The sequence below is a fragment of the Myotis daubentonii genome, chromosome 10, assembly GCF_963259705.1.
Source record: "Myotis daubentonii chromosome 10, mMyoDau2.1, whole genome shotgun sequence".
In the NCBI taxonomy this organism is placed as follows: Eukaryota; Metazoa; Chordata; class Mammalia; order Chiroptera; family Vespertilionidae; genus Myotis; species Myotis daubentonii.
The window spans coordinates 77,634,707-77,656,170 of NC_081849.1; positions in this window are offsets into that span (position 1 = coordinate 77,634,707).

A 21,464-nucleotide genomic window follows, 5' to 3' on the forward strand; every position below is an offset into this window, starting at 1 on the left:
TTGAATAAAATGTGCAAAATTGGGAGCTAATGAAAGCCATATGACCATATATGTTGTTTTGTATGCAGGATTTAACATGCATAAAATAAACTTTTCACTGTGCCCACCAGCAACATCTAGAGGCTCTGGCCTCCTGATGTATAACTGAAGCTGGTTCCTTTAGGACACCACCAGTTTTCTGTGTAAGAGGATCCGCCTTGGCCAAACAGAGAAAGTGTGGATGCAGAACTGTATGTGGGGGTGGGGAGTATTCTAAGAACTGCATAGGCAGAAATAAAGTAGGAAATTAAATCATTAGGTTGTACAGGAACGGGGGGAATCTGAGAAGGAAGGATAGAAACAGGATCAGTGATGGCTAACGCCACACCTGACCATCGGCTTGGAATTGGATGGACTCGGACTCTCCCTCGGAAAGGAACTTCCCCAGCCTATTGCATGAGCCCCTCACGGAGGGCAATGGCCTGCGAGGCCTCTGAACTCAGCTCCTCCCCCATGGGAGAACCCGCCTGTCCCAGAAATAACCCCTGATTTTGAGTTTGGGGGCACACAACCAACCTAGATGGAGCCCCAGGTCCCACTGCATACTGACCACTCCCTAAGGCCTCAGTGTTCTCATCCATGAAGTGGGATCCATTCCTGAGATGCCTTTGTAAACACTGGTGCCGCAGGAATCTACAGCGCCCTCGCTAGAGGAGCCGCCCTGCATGTGTGACTCAGCCCGGGTAGGCTATCAGATGCCCACCAGCTGTGATGTCATTCTCTACCTGAATCCCCCAGGCTCAGCGCTGAGGCACCCTGGAAATGCCTCCTCGCTCCGTGGAAGTGAGGGTGGGGGTGGTCGGGGGAGCGGGCGTGTTAACATAACTTCTCTGGAATATTCCGGGCTGGGAAGTGATCTTTTTCCTCCCAAACTCCAGGGTCCCAAGTAAGCGGGTCAGCCCAGCTTCTGTCAAGCATCTCCTCTTCCTTCCTCGCTTTGGTTTCTCTTTCACTTCCTGCCCCCTCCCCCCCCAGCAGCTCCCCGCCCCCGGCCCTGCTGCCGGCGGCTCGGCTGCTACTGTACCTTGAGCAACACCTGCTGGCAGCTCCCGGGGATCACGCTGCGACGCGACCGCCTAGCCCTGCAGAGCGGCCGCCTCTATTTTTACCCGGAGCACCAGCAAGGGCAAGCTCTTTTCAGAGCAGCTCTTGATTTTTGCCCCCTTTTGGCAGCGCAAGAATTCAGAGAGTGGGGAGGGAAAAATAACTGTTCAGTGATCACAGCTGGGAATGTCGGAATCAGTGCTCAGCCAGGGCCCAAAGCACAGCCAGTGTCAGGGTCCAGGCTGGGGGCCCTCAGGCTGGCTGCTGGGCAGGGAGAGGCGCGCCAGGAGCTTTGACATCTCCTGTGGAGTTGGGGGGGGGGGGGGCAGGGGCAGCAGCTCCTGGGCTAGCCCTGGCCCGCGGCCACTGCGGGTCCCACCTGGGGCTGCCGGCCTGCTTGGCCACTTCGCACAGCGCCCAACTCCTCCCGGGAGCGTTTGCAAGGCTCCCTTCTGGCCTAGGGGAGCTGCCCCTGGACAACCGGGCCGAGCAGCTTGCTGCGGCAGGGAGCCGGGAGGGAAACGGTGCTACCTTCTTTCACTGTAATTGCAAAAGGCAGGATGTGCCAGAGATTTATATTTAGAAGTTGTATGTTTCTACTTTTATGTAAATGGAGCAATTAGGGCTTGTCTTGCTGCTGCTAACTCCAAGGGCTGTGCCTTGCTGGGGAGCTGGTGTGTTCAATCACCATGAGAGAGTTGGTCAAAAACACAGTTCCTTTAAGGATAAGGGCTCAACGGTGCAACCAGGGGAGAGGCCAGGATCCCTGCTCCTGCCTGTGGCCTGTGTTGACACACACCTGAGGGCCCGGCTCACCTCTAGTGGTTGTGACCTGTGGCAGCGGCTGTCCCCTGGTGAAGTTAGCATTGAGCAAGAAGCAAGAATGTTCATTTTTCTTCCCAAGCAAACCTTACGTCCTTCCGTTTCCACCCATGCTATTTATTAATTGGCCTCTTCGCTCACTGCTTCTGGAGCAAGGAAATGGCCCTAGAAAAGAGGGCTGTTGTTTTAGCTGCAGCACACGCATTGCTGGTATTCAGTGAAACATACACGCCAGGAGACGTGAGCATCCCTAGCAGGTGACTGGGAAGTTGTCCTCTGATTCAGCTGAACTAGCACGAGGCGGGGGGTTCAGAGCACGGACGAGGCTGCTGACAACTCAGGGTGTTTTAGTTCCTTCCCATGAAAAATCTGTTTCCAAAAAAGCATGCTTTCTGGTTCATCCTTTCTGGGAGACAGAACATGATACGTGACTGTGGAGAGAAATAAAAAGGGCTCGAGGTGTTCCCAGCAGTTGACGTGTTGTTCTGGCCTCAAGGAGGGGAAACCTGGCCTAGGTGGGCAGCGGTGACTCCCTCGAGGGGAAGCTAAGAATCGAGAAAACGTGGGCAGAGTCAGAATGTTATCTGCTGCAGGGAGACTTGGGGAGTCTCGTCAAATGGTTTTTAGGTTGAATATGGGATTGGCAAACCCTGCCTGTTTCCTGTACAGCCGGCTGTATAGAGAGAGATTTGGGACAAAGAAGGGTCAGTATTTCACATTCAAAAGTGAACTGGGAAGCTGTTTGCTTTTAAGGTAAATCAATGAACGGAGCTAGAGAGTGAGACAGATCGAGAGAGAGAGAGAAAGATTGAAATTCCTCCAGAATTTAGTAGAAAACAGTCAGAAATAATTAATCCAAAATTGTCTTCCTAACCTCACATTTCCCTGAGAATCACTGGGATATTCCACAAGGTCTTGTGCTCTGCATAAGTGTCTGTGTTCAGAGTATTTGGAAATGCCTTATCAGAACAGAGGGAACCCAGATGCTAGAACTAAAATGATCAGGGAGAGAAAAAATGTAAACTGTTATCCTTTAGTCTCTAGAGCAGTGGTTCTCAATGGGGGTGATTTTGCTTCCCAGAAGTCACCTGACAATGAAGACATTTTTACTCGGCCTAACAAGATGGGGAGGCTCCTGGCATCCAGTGGGCAGAGACCAGGGATGCTACTAAACATCCTATAGTGCACAGACCAGCCTGCACAACAGAGACATTCGCTGGCTAAAAGTTGGGTGTCCCAGAGTTGAGAAACCCTGATTTTGAGTTATAATTTTGAAGTTTCACACAATTCCTTTCCCATCCGTGCCCCAAAGGGCCTTGGCACCCATGAAAAATAATAATTCAAGCAATTCTGCCTCCTCCTGTGTTTTGTGCCTCCTGATTAATGCAGACCCCCACCACACAGCAGATACTGCTCTGTAAGCCTACCGGCAACCTTGTGGTCTCCCCGACCCCCACCCCCAATTTTCCAGCATGGCCTTGGGACATCTCCTGCTGACCTTACATTCTAAGGAAAAGAAGAATCTTGGTGACCAGCAACAAAATGCTATGAGCTGGCCAACACCGAGTTGTTAGGAAGCAACAGGCTTATGGAAAAAAGTAAGTAAGTGAGGAGTTGAGTTATTCACGTCAGTAATTCCGTAGCAGATAAGTCCATGCAATAGAGAATTCTCAGAAGTAAAGTTCACAAAGGCGAGATTGCCATGCCTTTCTCCCGGAGCCGTGGTCGGCAAACTGCGGCTCGCGAGCCACATGCGGCTCTTTGGCCCCTTGAGTGTGGCTCTTCCTAAGCCTTAGGAGCACCCTAATTAAGTTAATAACAATGTACCTACCTATATAGTTTAAGTTTAAAAAATTTGGCTGCCAAAAGAAATTTCAATCGTTGTACTGTTGATATTTGGCTCTGTTGACTAATGAGTTTGCCAACCACTGTCCCAGAGCAAACAAATATGATGGAGCTTGATTTTATTTGTTTAATACATTAGGGGAATGACACACCATATCCAAGGAGAGAAAACAGAGTGTTTTGCTAAATCCTAATGCGTCTTCCAAGCAAGATGATATTCTCCAAACTTCCTCTTTAAAAGGAGGTGGGATGACTGTTGAAGGAAGGCCATGCCCTTTCAGGTGTTGCCCCCTTGCGAGGACTGGGGGAGCTATTATGAAGGATTCCATATCATGGGAAATAATGATAATAACCAACAAATGTTGGTGAAACACACAACAGGGAAGTTGCCTGGATCCAACAGGCTTAGATGTGAAATGCCATCCCCTGCATGATTCGGCCAACTTCCCTGACTCATCACTTAGTCCCTGGGTGATTTGGATCATCCAGAAGGAGACGGCTGGTCAGAGACTGTTGCAAGATGAAGAGAGCCATGGGGGGAATGTATTAGACACTCCAAGGCCATCTCATTAGCTCTGGCATGTGAATCAGTCTCCTCAGGTAAATGGTCATTTTGGAACCAGACACTTCAATCAGCCTCCCCATGATTCAGAGACACCTGGATTTCTTCCCAAGAACTACTAAGTACTTGTGAAAAACTCAATATGTAGAGAGAAATAGTCACAAATAACCTCATAAAAGAACATATATTGGGCAGGGGGAGCCAATATGAACACTAACTCAAAAGGATAACTATGTCCTCAAAGTTTTCCTTGGCCAACATACATTTCGAAATTGATTATCATAGCTCAGTTCTAATGCAATCAACAAACATCTGCCACAGCAGTTGACCGTATATTGCCCCAGAAGATTAGGAGAGGTACTCACAAAAGAACATATAACAGCTATTGTAAGCGTTTTTCTCACCTGGATCCTCTCGGGTAATAAGTTCCATGTTGCTGACTCGTGGACATATAGGTTTAGCATCTAGATTCCATTGGACTTGGATAAGAGAGCAGAATCCAGGTTTGTCTATCCACAAAGCTATCCCACGACCTGTCCCCAAACTGTAGCTTCAGAAGGGAAGACAGAATAGGCTGGGGGCAGTCCTATGTGTATTTTTTTATCAGTGAATTGCTGTCTCCTTTGTGTGTTGATAGAAAGAGTCCAAAGGTTCTGCCCCCTGTCGAAGCACCTCTGAGGCATGCCCAGGCCCGCACAGTGGAGTGCCGTTGTTCCAGACTCTGTGTACTTTCATGTACATGACAGTGCGTTCTGGCAGTGGCTCAGCTCGGTGAGTAAATATTTCTAGGTGCCCCACTCTAATTTTAGGACAGTCAAGTTTGTAAAGGTGAAATAGCAAGCAGGACTTCTGTTCATTTTATCAGCTTGCAAAGCCAACTAATTAAGCCCAATATTCTAAATGTTGAACTGGGACCACTGGATCCTACAACTAGTCTTGAACTTACACACACACACACACACACACACACACACACACACCAAAAAAACTTATGGCCACAGTCCCTTTTCTTAATACTCACTGATTTTCTTTTAAAAGATGAGATAGAATGATGAATGTAGGAAGAGCCATTCTATTAGAAAGCAAAAGCTTCAGAAAAACTCCTTCCCAAAGATCAAGAGTTAATTTGTGATGACTACATGAAGAGGGGCAGAAAGCCAGTCATGTAATTTTGGCCAATTCTAACATCATTTAACTATAAAATGAGAATAATTAAAATGGTGCTCCCTGTAGAAAAAAAAGTCCACTCAATAAGTTCCCCAAATTTCAAGGAGCTTTTGTTTCATTAGATGCTGTTAGCTTCATGTTAGTCACAGAGAAAAAAAAAATGCCCACATCCACACGCACGACTAAATGTAGTCAGTTTGCTCAGCTGCTGCTGATGTCACTGCTGCCCACTTGGAGTGAGTTACTGTAATAATCCCCCTTTCATTAATCATAGACTGGAGGAAGCAGAAAGTGGGTGACATCATTAGGCAAAGGACTGGCTAACTCATGCTCCAACTTACTCAGCTTTATTATAACATTTCTCAAGTGTCATATGAAAGCGATTACCATTTCACACTTTCCCCCTCTGAGCAATCATCTCTAACCTTCAATCCAAATTCTCATTAAAAAAACAAACTAAGTTTTCAGATGGAGGCGTACAAAGGCCAAACTTCACCAAGGGTCCTTGTCCCAAGAAGACAGGTCCTCCTCAGAACAGCTTCCTCCTGGATGTAAAATGAAGGCAGCCTTTAGAACCACCTCATCCCAAATGACTCCTGGTTGACTCTGTCCCCGGTGGCATCTAGCTGAAGAGGACAGCCTGTCGTCAAGACTCCCCGAATATCGTGGGTGGGCACAGCTACCTACGGCCTCATGGTTACTAAAGGCGCAGGCTCTGCACCCCAGGGGTCTGAAATAGGAAGAAGTCCATTTGAAGCTGTGCTTAAAGTGTGTGGTTCTGCAGCTGGACTACCTGGATTCAAACTCAGCATTCATGCTTTTCAATATCTGATAAATAGCTGGAAAAGTAGCAACTCCTTAATGTGTATGTATCAGGAAAAGGAAATGTTTTTACTACAGGCCGAGCTATCTTTCATCCTCTTAAATTAGCAGCTTGCAGCCCTTGCAAAAGCAATTTTATAGATGTTTTCACTCATCCCTTTACGTGCAGTCCCGTTCTGAGGGTATTTTAAGGAGTCAAAATAAAGCTTCCTTGGGCGTGTGTGAGAGACTGAATGGCAGACCAAAAGAGAAGGCTGGGTTTTGTAATATTTGGATAGTAATGAAACTGGCTCAGCTAAGGCACAGTGCGGTAATTACACAGGGTAATTTATTACTTGGGTTCACCTTTACTCGGTATTGAATTATAAACACTCTAGTAGGTGAGTGGCTTGGCTCCCTAAAATGATCAGCTCGTGCAGGAAGGAACTGCCAGACCACGTGACATGGTAAGGAAAATATTAATACAATGCATATCACCTTCAGGTTCTCCAAACTGGAAGCTTACTTTAGACAGCAAAAAAATGCCAGGATATCTGCTGCCCCCTAACTGACGCCAGGAGAATAGCATGTACTTTAAAGAAGCAAAGTAAGGATTCCGGTAGAACCGGTGGTTGTATTAGCTTGTAGGTGTAAATTTGACCACTTCCATCAACCTGTCGTGGTCAGTAAAGCCAAGTTATTGAACTGAGTGATGTTTTGCCCCACTCTTCTCCAAGGAAGGGGAGTTCTGATATCTAGCAGCTGCCTACGTGGAACCAGGGCAAGGAATGACCAAGCAAAAGATATTAACACTAGCTGCTGGTTAAGAGTGTAACCAAAGGAAATTAGTACTTGGGCATTTAAAACTACATATCCTGCCCTGACGAGTTTGGCTCAGTGGATAGAACGTCGGCACGCAGACTGAGGGGTCCCGGGTTCGATTCCGATCAAGGGCATGTACCTTGGTTGTGGGCACATCCCCAGTGGGAGGTGCATAGGAGGTGGCTGATGGATGTTTCACTCTCATCAATGTTTCTAACTCTCTATCCCTCTCCCTTCCTCTCTGTAAAAAATCAATAAAATATATTTAAAAAAAAAACAACAAACTACATATCCTACTTCTGCACAAACTTCTGGGGGACTCAGAAAAGTAATATAACTCCTAGAGAAAGTGAGACACCCCAAGTTAGAGTCCTATTGACTAATGGAGCATCCATGACCTAGGTGAACAAGCTATTGTGCAAACAGGAAGAGGCAGGGGTGCTCTCTTCTGGTGCATCAGTACAGAAAGAAAAAGGCAGCAATGCCTTCTTGCCCTTCCAAAATTATTGCTTTCTAAATGACATCCATTCTAATTTTAAAACTAACACACAGTTTTTAAATAAAATGTGGAAAATATAAATGAATAGTAAATGGGTATAGCCACTGTGGAAACCATTATGGAGGTTCCTCAAAAAAATTAAGAATAGAGTGACCATATGACCAAGCAACCCCTCTTCTGGATATCTACAGGGGAAAAAAATTGAAAACATTTATTCACAAAGATATACACACCCTTATGTTCATTGGAGCATTATTCATGGTGGCGATCTAAGATGGCCTTTGATATATGATTGGAGAAAGAAGATGTGGTACATATATACAATGGAATACTACTCACCCATAAAAAAGATAAAATACTGCCATTTGCAACAATATGGATAAATCTTGAGAATATTATACTTAGTAAAATAAGTCAAACAGAAAAAGTCAAGAACCATATAATTTAACTCATATGTGGGATATAAAACTGAAAGCAACAAATGAACAAATAAGAAAAACAAACAAACAAAAACTCTGGCACTAGTATGGTGGTTACTAGAGGGAAGAGGAGTGGGGAGGTAGTAAATGGTAAAGGGAGTCAAATATATGGTGACAAAAAGAGATTTGACTTTGAGTGGTGGACACAAAATATAATATACAGATGATGTACCATAGAAATGTATGCTGAAAATTAATATCATTTAATAAAACAATGTCACTCCAATAAATTTAATTAAAAATATATTTAAAAAATTATTTTCTAAATAAAAATTGGCAATAGGATGAATTTATTGTGAAAGGATTGTAATTTTGACTTATACAGTATTGTTGCAAATATGCAAATTTAAAAATAAAGTATTAATAGTTATTTCCAAAAAATATAAATCAGATATAATCATCTCTCCCAGAAATGTTATCTCTTGGTGTTTTTTTTTTTATTAAAAACCATTCTAACAGATGTGAGGAACTATCTTATTGTGGTTTTATAAAATTAAATTTAGCCCAACCGGTGTGGCTCAGTTGTTGAGCATCAACCTATGAACCAGGAGGTCACAGTTCGATTCCTGATATTGAGTGCCCAGGTTATGTGCTCGATCCCCAGTGGGGGGTTGTGCAGGAGGCAGCTGATCAATGATTTTCTCTCACCATTGATGTTTTTATCTCTCTCTCCCTCACCCTTCCTCTCTGAAATCAATAAAAATATATTTTTCCCAGCCGGCGTGGCTCAGTGGTTGAGCATCGACCTATGAACCAGAAGGTCACAGTTCAATTCCTAGTCAGGGCATATGCCCGGGGTTGCGGACTCAATCCCCAGTGGGGGGCTTGCAGGAGGCAGCTGATCAGTGATTCTTTCTCATCATTGATGTTTCTATCTCTCTCTCCCTCTCCCTTCCTCTCTGAAATCAATAAAAATATTTTATATATATTTATATATATATAAAATATAAATATTTTATATATAATTGAAATATATATATATTTCAATTAAATTTATTGGGGTGACATTGGTCAATTAAATGATATAGGTTTTGGGAAGAGATTAACCAAAGAACTTATATGCAAAATGCATGGACACAGATAATAGTGCTGTGAAGGCCTGCGGAGGGGGAGGGAGTGAAGAGGCAGAGGTCAATCTAGGGAGAAGGTTTTAAGAATCATAGACTCTGTTCTCAGATACCAACTTTAAAAATTATTCCACAGAGGTCTATGTCACCCTCACTCTGGCATCTGATAGTAATCTGGCATCTTGGTCCCCGAGTTAGAATTTCAATTAAAAACAACAACAACAATTAACTAGGAATAGTTGTTTCATAATATTGCTTGTAAAAATAAAATTCTATTGATTTTGAGGCATCATATAGTATTTGGGTATATATTTCTTACTGAAATTACCTTCTGAGGAGAAAACAGAGCAGACGAGAAATAGAAACTTAAGGTCAGAGTCTTAGGAAGCTTTATATTTTAGAGGTGAGTGGAGGAAGAGAAGCCAGCGAAGAATTCTGAGGAGGAGCCAGATGTGCAAGGGAAAAACAAGAGAGAATTTTCAAGGAAGCCCAGTGAAGTGAGAGTTTTGAATGTCACATGATGCAGGACAATCAAGTACAGCACAAACAGAAACCTCCAGGAGCTCTGACAATTCAAATTGGTGCTGGTTCTAGCCCAAGCAGGTCAGCTTCATGATTCCAGGCAAATTTCAGTGGGAGGACTAAGGAGATTCGGCAAAAACAAAGAGAACTGGAAAATACAAGAGAAGAGAGAGAAGCAAGAGTCCTGCAGTAGTAAGAAAGGATAGATTGATTTCAAAACAGACCCATATTCAGACCATGTCTTGTCACCCCCTTACCCACCCTCCCGTTGATCTAAATGTGCCACCACACCTGAATTATTGTAGTCACTTTCTAGCAGATCTTCCTACTTCATCCTTGCCCCCCCATGGGATGTTAAGAACTCAATATTCAAAGTGACCCTTTAAAAAATGTAAGTCAGTTGAGGTCCTTCCTCTCAAGCCCTCCCATGGCTTCTCAACTCCCTCAAAATCCTTAGTGTGGTGAGAAAGAAGCTGTAGAGTCTGGCTCTGTCCCTGATCACATCTTCTTCTCCGTTACACTTTACACGCTGTAATCCACTCACATGGCCCCCTTGGTTGGGATCCCTCTGATACACTCAACCGTCACCAGGCCCAGAATCTTTGCTCTTAACTACTTTTGACAGAAAGTCTCTCAGCAAACTTCCTGACTTCCTTGTCAGTTGTATTCTCCTCTATTATAATTTCTTTTCCCAGTGAAAAAGAAGGCAAGGTCATCTACTAATAGTGATGGACCTTCATGTGGTGGGGATGGTGGGATGAGAAGTTTGAGAAGATAGTTGAAACTTTGAAATGGTGGCAGGAGGTAGGAGATGAAGCTCATTCAGAACAGCCCCAGGCAGCCTTGAGGACTCTTGAGACTGACCACACCGAAATTTCACCAGCCACATAGTTGTTTTGTCTTAGCCAGCAGTGTTCTTCACCCCAAAGTGTAGAAGAGAAAAAGTTAAAGCATTGCTGTCCGGTAGAGCTTTCTGTGATAATGTAAGCGTTCTGTAAACTGTGCTGTATAATATTTGAACATTTGAAAAGTGACCATTGTAACTGGCCACCACATTGGGCAGTGAGTGCGGAGCAATCCAGAGTCAGATACTGGCAAAGCCAAAGCCACAACAGGGCAACAAAGAATAGGAGTAAAAGTCAATAAAGACATGGTAGGTGAACTTGGTGAAGAAAGAAGTGAATCCAGAAAACCACCGATAGTTTGTGTAAAATAGAATCCTCCAGGAATTAGAAACATTGATGATGTAAAATGCTGTGTTTGGTGTGAGACACAGAGAGCTGACAGGAAGTGGTTCTCAGAGAGTGAAATATTGAGGTTTAAGCTTTCAAAAGACAAACAGTTGTAAATGGTGAAAAATGCAAGGTATGGCCCATAGATAAATTTGTTTTGTGGAGTGGGTGTGAAAGTACCTGGTGTTAAGGAATTCAAAGGCCTAAAAGAGAGGATTAGATAAAAAAAAAAAAAAGCTAAAGCAGTATAAGGCACACAACCTGTACAATTGGATAGTCAAGGCCTCAAAGCTTTGTCTTCACATGAGGGAGACAATGTGATGAAGATAATGCCATTGTTATTTATCAATTAACAAGCACTCATCTGTTCTAGGCATGCAACAAGTGCTTGGTATAATCTTCTTTAATCTTTGAGCAACCTTTTGAAGTTGGTTTTCTTATCTAGGGATGAAGCCACTGGAGCTTTGAAAGACCAAATAACTTGTCCAAATATTTATACTGAAGATGCAATTCAGCTAGGATTTTAATTTAAGCTAGAAGCCCAGTGCGTGAAATCACGTGGCCCTGCCCACCTGTGCTCTCAGCCCAGCCCACCAGCATCGGCTTTTGGTCATTACGGCGTTAGAGCCACAGACCTTGTATAGTATAGGTATCTTGGCACTCGAATCCAAACGCTTTAGCTCTGAACTCTATTGCTTTCTTATTTGGAGCAGCAGTCAGACGCCATAAGACTCTACAGAGGTTCCTGTCCACCCGCATCCTCTGTAGGATCTGAGAGCTGCAGGAAAACACGCAGGCTTGATTGAGCCAATGGAGGACTCAGTGTCAGAGAAGATTAGATGGTGGAGCAAGCATCGAGGGTGAAAACTGAGTCGAGTGGTAGCTTGTTTATGGTGAAGCAAAGTGAGTGGAATATTAGGAAGGGGTGCAGTCACAGAAAGAAGTATGATGTCACAGAATCCACTGGAGGGATTTACTGGAAAGGACATATTCTTAGAAGGCCTTGGTTGGGGGTAGTGCAAAAGGCAGACAAGCAAACATTAATTGACCTTGAACTTTCATACTTAAAATACAATATATATGGCATATATATACTCATTTCTAATACCATAAGAAAACTTTTAAGTATAATGATTACATGTATTGTAGATGTTAGAAGAGCACTAAAGATTAAAAATTTTTAAATTTTGGAGTGCCTCCTTTGCATAATAGCATTTAACTGGTTCTTGCTACACTTGCGGTCATGAGGATTTTACACAAAATAAAAATTTCAGAAGGCTTGAAGGAAGAGTGGGTATGAATCTTAATCTACACACAGGTGGTAAGAATAGGTGACTTACTTTATTTTTCTATAATTGCATTACTTCTTTTTTTAATATATTTGTATTGATATCAGAGAGGAAGGGAGGAGAGAGAGATACAAACATCAATGATTAGAGAGAATCATTGATCAGCTGCCTCCTGCACACCCCCTTCTGGGGATCTAGGCTAAAACCCCGGGCATGTGCCCTTGATCAGTATTTGAACCTGGGACCCTTCAGTCTGTAGGCCAGGGCTCTATCCACTGAGCCAAACCAGCTAGGGCTATAATTATATCACTTCTATTATGAGTCTTCAATATACTAGCAAATGAACTGTACTCCATTTAGAGTGTCCCAATTTTCCCCAGCACCTAAATTCTGGTATGGCAAGGGTGGTGAGGGGGTTAAAGAGCTCACCTAATTCCCCAGTTTAGGTGGGCTGGAGAGCAGAAGGTATGATCAGATTGTATCTCACCTATGTCCACCCAGATATCTTGGTCTATGAAGATCATGGCTAAATGGTTCCTCATTCTTAACTGTGAGGCTTCTGAATTGTTTTGTAAGTTCTGGTCAGCATAATAAGACAAGAAATGAAAATAATGAGCAAAACTCAGAAAAATGGAAACAAAATTACATTTATTTCTTGGTAGATGGTACAGGTTCTGTGGGTATCAGTGGAAAAATGAAACACCTCTGTTGATGTTGGCCTTTCCCCATTCCAACATTTTCTAGGTTGTAACTAAAAGAAAGATGCTCTGTTCATGGGTCCTCACAAGGACTGAGACTTTGCTGCTGTGTCAGACGCTGCCCATCTTCTGCAAGTGTCCATTGCTCCTGGGAGGTTGGTGCTGGCCTTTACCCACCTTTCCTTCTCTTCCTATGGTCATGTCCACCTACCCTGCCCTATTCCTGATACACCCTATTGCCTTTCCAAATTTAGGAAGTCTGCCCTGAAGAAGTCTATCTATCTTATGGGGAAAAGAGAAAGATAGGCAGAACAAACCCACGCCAATATTAAAGCAAATTGTATTCACCATTATATAACCAGACAATCTTAACTTAATATGAGAGTTCAGACTGATGACAGAACACAAATACTCACAAAATAATATACCATTCATAATGAAAAATGACTAATACCTAGAAATCATTTTAGAGGGCACATGCTTCTTTATCCCCCGTTTTATATATGAAAGAAAATGGCAGAAACAAAGTGACTGGTCCAAGTTTACACAACTATACAGTGGCAAAGCTAAACTAAAAACCCAAATCTAGTCAGGTCCAAATCCATGCAACCAGCCAATCACTATGTAGCCTGCATTTATTGAGCACCTACCATGTGTCAGACACTTTGCTACACGCACTAATATCCGCTGACATAGGCATTATTCATCCATTTTACTCATGAAGCAGATGAAGAGCTTGAATCCACTTCTCATTCATTCTTCAGCTATGATTTGGCTTGTTCCCAGAAGGTCATTAAAATTGTTCTGACAAATACTGCCTACCAATAATCCTCTGCATAGAAAATTACAGAGCATCTGTTCCCATCCTTGGCAACTCCATCCCCACCTGTCTTGTCCCCAATTCACCGCATGCTCCTTCTCAGCCTCTCCTTCGGCTCCCTTCTCCTTAGCCTTCTGATTTATTCTGTCTACACTCAGATTCTCTTTAAGTAATTGTATCCAATCTGACTTTAACTGATCTGTGGGTGATTCCTAAATCTCTCTCTGACCCAACCTTTTCTCTGAGCTTCAGACTTATGCAGCCAATCTATCTATTGATTGATTGTATCCATTCAGATATCCTTTAGGCACTTCAACTCAACCTATTAAAATTGAATACATCTTCTTTTCCCCAAAAAGCAGCTTCTACTTTTACGTTTCTGACCTCAATCATTGATGTCCAAGCACACAAGAGTTACTCCTTCACTATTTTCTCTTCCCCACAACTAAATAGAATCAATTACCCATCATAATCATTTATGTTATAAATATTTCTCTGGTCTAGCTTCACAGTTCTATTTAAAAGTGGTAGGATAATAAAACAAGACATTGTGGGTTAGGACCTTAGCCCAGGTTCCAGCACAATAATAACTCTCAACAAACGTAAGCTATTATTTTTACTAATACATAAACAATAACAACCACCACAACATAAGCAAACTGTGCCCCCACACCCATAAATGTGTATTAATCAGACTAGAGGCCCAGTGCACGAATTCATGCATGGTAGGGTCCCAAGGGCGATTGGTGGGGGTGGGGGGGGAGAACACGGGACATTTTTGGCCCTCTAGGCAGGTGGTGGGACACCCTTGCTGGCCCAGGATCCAGGTCCATCCCGCTCACATTTGTGCCAGTTGTCAGGAGCCACCTGGCGGCCGCTTTTATATTGTTTCTTCCTTGCAGAGCATCTAGGGAGGGGAAGTGGCTACGGTGCCCAAGACCAACTTCTAGGAGGCTGGTGGTGCTGTCAGGATTGTGCCAGCGGTCTGGTCCATTGGTGCCTGTCCTGTTCTCTGGAGATTGGACCTGCAAGACTACTTAGGGAGTGAGTGGCTGCCAGCGGGAGCACACTGACCACTAGGGGGCAGTTCCTGCATTAAGTGTCTGACCCCTGGTGGTCAGTGCATGTCATAGTGACTGGTCGCTCTGGTCATTTCGGTCATTCGGTCACTTAGGCTTTTATATGTGGGATATTTTGGATTAATGTTCCTAGTGTTTCCTTCTTTCTTCTTTCTTTTATATTTTCCATATCTTTGCTCTTTGTTCTGAGGGACTTCTTCATACTTTGCCTTCCTGCCCTTCCTTTACTTTTATTTTAACTTATATTTTTAATTTGTAAAAGTTTTTGCAGTGTCTCTATTGCTTTTTTATCCTTGGGTTTAATTTCTTCTAAAATAGTTCTAAGGACACTTTTTAAAGTACCCTTAGAAATGACTCCTTCAGTGGCCTGAATAGTTTGTTTTCTCCATCAGCAGTTTTTTTCTGTTTGTTCATCTTCCATACACTTGTTTTTCCTCCTGCCTGGTGATCCTAGGTTGTCCCTTCATGTTTAACATGAAGTATGTCAATTACCACAGCTGGCATGTTAGTCACCAGAGCTGGAATGGATGCCCTTTGCTGTAGTCTAGGTAGGTCTGTTTTCCCAAAAAGCTTCTCCTCTAACTCTAGGAGACATGAGCACATGATTTCGTTTGGTTTCATTCTCTGTATCTTAAGCCCTAATTCCTAGAATAGTGCTTGGTACATATTAACGATTTAAACAATAAGACCCCATTGTTGTTGAAGGCCTTTCCATACTGTACTTGACAAGACTGTTAGTGGAATTAAAGGAAGCTTCTAATGAAACATGGGCACTAACCTAATCCTGGGAAAGATACGAGGAGTTTATTTAAGCATGGTCAACTCTCAGGCCAATTTTCTTTTTCCTCTTATTTTTATTATAGAAACTACCTAAAATTAACTCAAAGGAAAAGAGGCAATGCTAATTTGATAACTAGTGCCCTCTGTATTAAGAATCCAAACATACAAATCCTGATTCTATTTTTATTAGTGAGATTTTGATTCACATAACTTAATCTAGCTAAATCCTAGTTTCTCTAAATATAGAGGCCATAAATTTCAACTGCTTGGGTTTTCTTGGAATTTAAGTAAATGTGTTATAAAATTATTTCAGTTGCCTTAGAAACAATATGTTTTACAAATACTCTCATCACCAGCCTTCATTCATAATTGTACCATAATTGTATCATAACTCATAATTGTACCATACCATATGTCTATAGGTAATGCTTTAAAATATGTGTGATAACATGTTTTATTAACTTACATATATCAGAATTTGGTTGAATCAATTTCTCAGGTAGTAATTTCTCTCTTTTTTTATGAAAGATAAAAATGTTTGTTTTTTGTTATAATGGTGAAAACAATTTTTTTTTAATCTCATAGACTTAAAATAACTTACATTTGATACTTAAGTGTACAAAAAAGAAAACAAAACAACACAAAGTAAGAATATTAATGTTAACCAATGTCACCCCAATAAATTTAATTTTAAAGAAAGAATAGTTTTGGACAACAAATTGCTCAGCCCTTGATTTTCAGATGAAAAATGGAAAGCCTGAGGTTAACAGAATTGCACAATAAAACAAGTTAATTTAGGCAATAAGGTATTTTATCATGGTAATATATGTATACAATTTACACAGATGTAATAGGTAACTGAGGTAATAGAATAAAATCTCATGAATTTCTTGTAATTAAAAAGTCACAGGCATCAGATACTTGTTAATCATATTGCTCATTGACCTACTCAATTCTGGAAGAAAAAACACCATTTTTTTTTTTTCTGGTGGAGAATCTGAATTCTAAAACTGGTCAATTATCAAGTATTTAATTTTTAGTCCTCCTTTTTAAAATTACTTCTTCAGAGATCCCCCAAAAATAGAGATTTGCTAAAGCTCCAGCTAATCACAACTATTGAGCAACTTTTTTTATATATTTGTAAGCTACTTGCCTTTTTCTGTTTTTGGCGACCTGACTCAATGTCATTTGCCCATTTGGGGGAGTAGGTAGGAAAAATTGGTCTTCGAATGTTTAACTCTTCAAATAAGCCAATTACTTTTTTTTCTGTGAGATAAGTTGCAATTTTTTTCTTCCAATTTGTCAGTTAACTTTGCTTATATGGTGAGGCTTTTTTTTTCTATCTTGTATGAATTTAAATTGAAATTCAAGTTGATGTCCAGCTCAGTTTTTATATTTATTCAGGGGAATGTGGCAGAATATACTCTAAAAGCAACTATTAAAGCTAGAGTTACATCAAAGCATAATATGCTAATGATATGCTAAGGCCGCTCAACTGCTTGCTATGACGTGCACTGACCACCAGGGGGCAGACACTCTGACCAGTAGGTTAGCTTGCTGCTGGGGTCTGGCCAATCAGGACTGAGCCATTCGGGCTGGACATGCCCTGGGGCCCTCCCATGGTCCCTCCCCAGCTGGACACCTCCCGCATCCCACCCTGGCCCCGATCATGCATCGGTGGGGTCCCTTGGCCTGGCCTGCACCCTCTGGCAATCTGGGACCCCTCAGGGGATGTCAGAGAGCTGGTTTCGGCCCAATGGCAGAATGGCCAGTCACTGTGATGCGCACTGACCACCAGGGCAGACGCTCAATGCAGGAGTTTCCCCCTGGTAGTCAGTGGGCTCCCTCAGGGGGAGCGCCACTCAGCCAGAAGCCGGGCTTATGGCTGGCGAGTGCAGTGGCGAAGGCGGGAGCCTCTCCCGCCTCTGCGGCAGTCAGACATCCCCCGAAAGCTCCCAGACTGCGAGAGGGCATAGGCTGGGCTGAGGGATCCTTCCCCAAGTGTATGAATTTTTTGCACTGGGCCTCTAGTTAGTAAATAATCATAGAAGAATACTTTTCCATTGAATGTCAAATACCATGGACACTTTTCTTTTTCTTACGTTAGCATAGTTCTTACGTTGACCTTTTCATTTTCATCTTCAGTTGCAAAGACAGCTATTCGTCTTTGATGTTTGCATTTAGAGTGTGTGGATTCTTTAGCTCTGTTCTCTGACTCCAATGACATGGTGAAATACCTTGAAAGAAAGGTTATTGGTAATTTCTTGACTCTGCCAAGTGTCCTTCTTAATATGACTGTGATATTCTAAACTAGTGGTGTCTATGAAAACCTACAATTTCCAAGGTGCGGTTGTAGAAATACTTCCATTTCTAACTCTGAAAGAGAGTTTTACCAAGGGGATGGTAGTTCTAGGATTCAATGCCAATATATGTCCCCTTTTTTCCTGGAAGTAACAGCACCACAATTAATGCAAAAAGGTGAAAGGGACAGCAAAAGAAAGCAAAGAGAAAAAAGGACAATATTTTCGACCCTTGGGAAAGCCTTGCCTATGCAGTAAAACAAGGGGTGCACAGTTGGCAAGCCAGGAGTCCAGAGTTGGAGAGGGATGAAATGTTCTCCTTTCTTCTTTCTGATGAAAATCACTGCTTTATTTCATGGATCAATGCATAGATTGGCCAATCAGAACCCAGTAAAATCAGAGCTAATAAAAAATACCCCTCCCCCCCGCCTGGCCGCTGTGATTCAGTGGGTTGAGCGTCATCCTGTGAACCCAAAGGTCACCCCTTAAATTCCCAGTCAGGGCACATGCCTAGGTTATGGGCTCCATCCCTGGTCAGGTGCATGTGAGAGGCAGCTGATCAACGATGTTTCTCTCTCTCTACTTTCTGTCTATTGCAGCCTGTCTCCCTGTATTCATATGATTTTCTGTTAACCAGCTTTTTTCTATTTAAATAGAAAAAATATACATCGTGACTTAGTTGCTATTTTCCCAAGTATAATTTTCTCTACCAAATTCTCAGGAGAAAAGATATGTCTGATTAGTAATGTTTTAATATATAGTAACAAGTAAAATATCACAGAATTCTAAGTGTACTAATAATTAGAGTTACCGTTAATGATCACCATAACAATTGATGTTTCCATGTTTATAACTAGCCTGAGCACGGTTTTCTGAACAGGCGGCATCTCAGAGTTTGTAAACTTGCCACAGCACCCCAGATTCAGCTAGTCGGCAGGATGTTCATGAGTCATGAGTTCCAACATAACCAGAGCTGCTGATATGTGGCTCTTCCCCACACTTTTCACAGGAACGGGGGATGCTTCTGCATTTGGAAAGCTACCTTGTACCCTGTCCACACTCGATGCTGCTTAATAACGACAATGGGAATATGTGTTCTATCTCCCTTTTATCCTAAGACCTTCATTTAGGAACCCATAAATATTTTCCCAAGTAATGTACCCCATTGCTCAATTGGCTGCCTAATCAAAAATTATTTTCCTACCATCTACCTTCAATGTTCCCATTTTCTTTTCAAGTCTCAGCCCGGTGCGTGTCTTGTACCTGTACACTGCCCTGAACTGCCCTGGTGGGTAGGAAGTCAAGGTAGTAGGACCATGGGTTCAAGTGTCTTATTTGACAGGCAGCCAAGTCCAAGAAGATGTTCCTGTATTCTAGGAATAAGCTGAGTTTGGCATGTGTCATTTATTATTAGAAAAACAGATTTTCTAAATATTTGAAGCTATGCTGAGGCAGAGATTGCTGATGCTGTGATTGCATGGTAGTTACCATCACTGCTAATAAGAAACTGGCCTCCAGGAGAATTAGCTGGATTTGCAAAGGCGACCATCTTCCCAGGGCATGTTCTGCAGAGGTTCTCACTGCAATGGCATGTGTTTGTGCACATGAATCCACATAGAGGGGATAAGTAAGCATGTCCTTGTGTGTGAGTAAATGCAGTACACGGGTAATTGGTGTCTTAGGGAAGCACTAAAATGCCCATCAATCAGGATCTATTTTATCCACCATTCCTGTGCTTACTTCTGCAGCATTAGTTTTTCCTCTTTTAGCTGGGGAGGATCAGCCTTGTGAGATGTCAGAAACCAATTGCCATAGAGCCTGCATTAATGGACTTGCCCACCAACAGTGTCCAAGAGTTCCCTTTTCTTCACATCCTGCCCAACACTTGTTATTTCTTCTCTTTTTTATAGTAGCCATTCTAACAGGTGTGAGGTGATTATTGCAGCTGCTCGGAAGAACAGTATTGAGGTTCCTCAAAAACTTAACAACAGAACTTCCATGTGATCCAGCAATTCCTCTTCTGGCTATTTACTCAAAAAATATGAACATTTATTTGTAAAGACATATGTACCCCTATGTTCACTGCAGCATTATTGTCAATAGCCAAGACATGGAAACAACCTAAGGGCCCATCAATACATGATTGAATAAAGGAGGTGTTACACACACACACACACACACACACACACACACTCAGCCATGAAAAATGAAATATTGTCATTTGTGACAACATGAGTAGATATTAAGGGTATTATGCTAAGTGAAATAAGTCAGATGGAAAGGACAAAAATAGTATGATTTCACTCTGTTTGGAGCATAAAACAAAAGTAATAAATGCACTAACATAACAAATGCATAGATACATACAACAGAACAATGGTGCCAGAGAGGGAAGGAGTAGGGGAAGGATGAAGAGGGTAAAGGGGGTCAAATATATGTTAACACAAAGAAATTAGACTTTGGGTAGTGAGCATGCAATAGAGTACAGATGTCAAATTAAAATGTTCTACACCTGAAAATTATTTAATGTTATTAACCAATGTTACTCCAATAAATTTAATTTTTTAAAAATGTTTACCTTTTATGTGACCTGAAAAACCCTCCCTTTTCAAAGTAACTACTCCAGTGACAAGTAATCTAGGCTAAGAGAAATACACTCTTTTAAGTTTTAGGAATTGCCCAAGTAACGCTCAACATGACAATAGCCCTGACATTAAAATTCAGGTGCTAATTATAGAGCTGCAACTAAAATAAGCAACTTCCCCTTTCATGTAGGAAGAAGTAGACATTAAACAGCTGATTATTTGATTATAGTTGTGGCTGGTGCCATGAACAGTCAGCATTTTCCTAAATAAGTAACCCAAAGCCTAAAAACTAAGAAGTAGAATTGTTCTCTATAACAACATCTTAAGCTCATAGTAATAAAGAAAAAACAGTGCATCAAATGTGATTAAAGCTTACAATTTTTCCAAAGCATGTAAAAAAAAGAGGGTCTAGTTTGAGCTTTACACCAACCCTTCCCCCTCCCACCACCACTGTCATGAAGTGAGTGGGGTACTATCACTGTCCTCACTCCAGGCATGAGTAACCAGGCTTTGGGAGGCTTCAGTGAATTACTCGAGGTCACACAGCCATTAAGGAAAAGAACAGGAAGTAGTAAGCAAGTCTACTAATTCTAAATTTAAGAATTTTCCCAGAACAGTCTTTAGAGAAGTTGAGTGGGGTTGCAGAGAGAAGAGAGGAGAATGACATAATCTGAGAAGTCCAACTCTGACAGTGGACTTGGTTTCATGAATAAATGCAGTGCCTTTAAAGTGGTATAATTGGTGGACCTGGGCTTCTGAGTGTGATCCAAGCTAGAAGCAAGCTCTGCCACTGACTAGTTCTCACTGTGGGCACATGATTTAACCTTGTTGAACCACTGTCTCTCCCCCTGCAATATGTGGCTCCTTTCGATGCAGAAGGAAGATTGAATGACCTACAGATGACACAAGGCCAGTACCTAACACCTTATAAGTTCTCAGTAAATAAATCTCTTTTCTCCTAAGAAAGAAAGCAATAAAATTGTTTATTAACTTCACAATCCTATCTAATAAA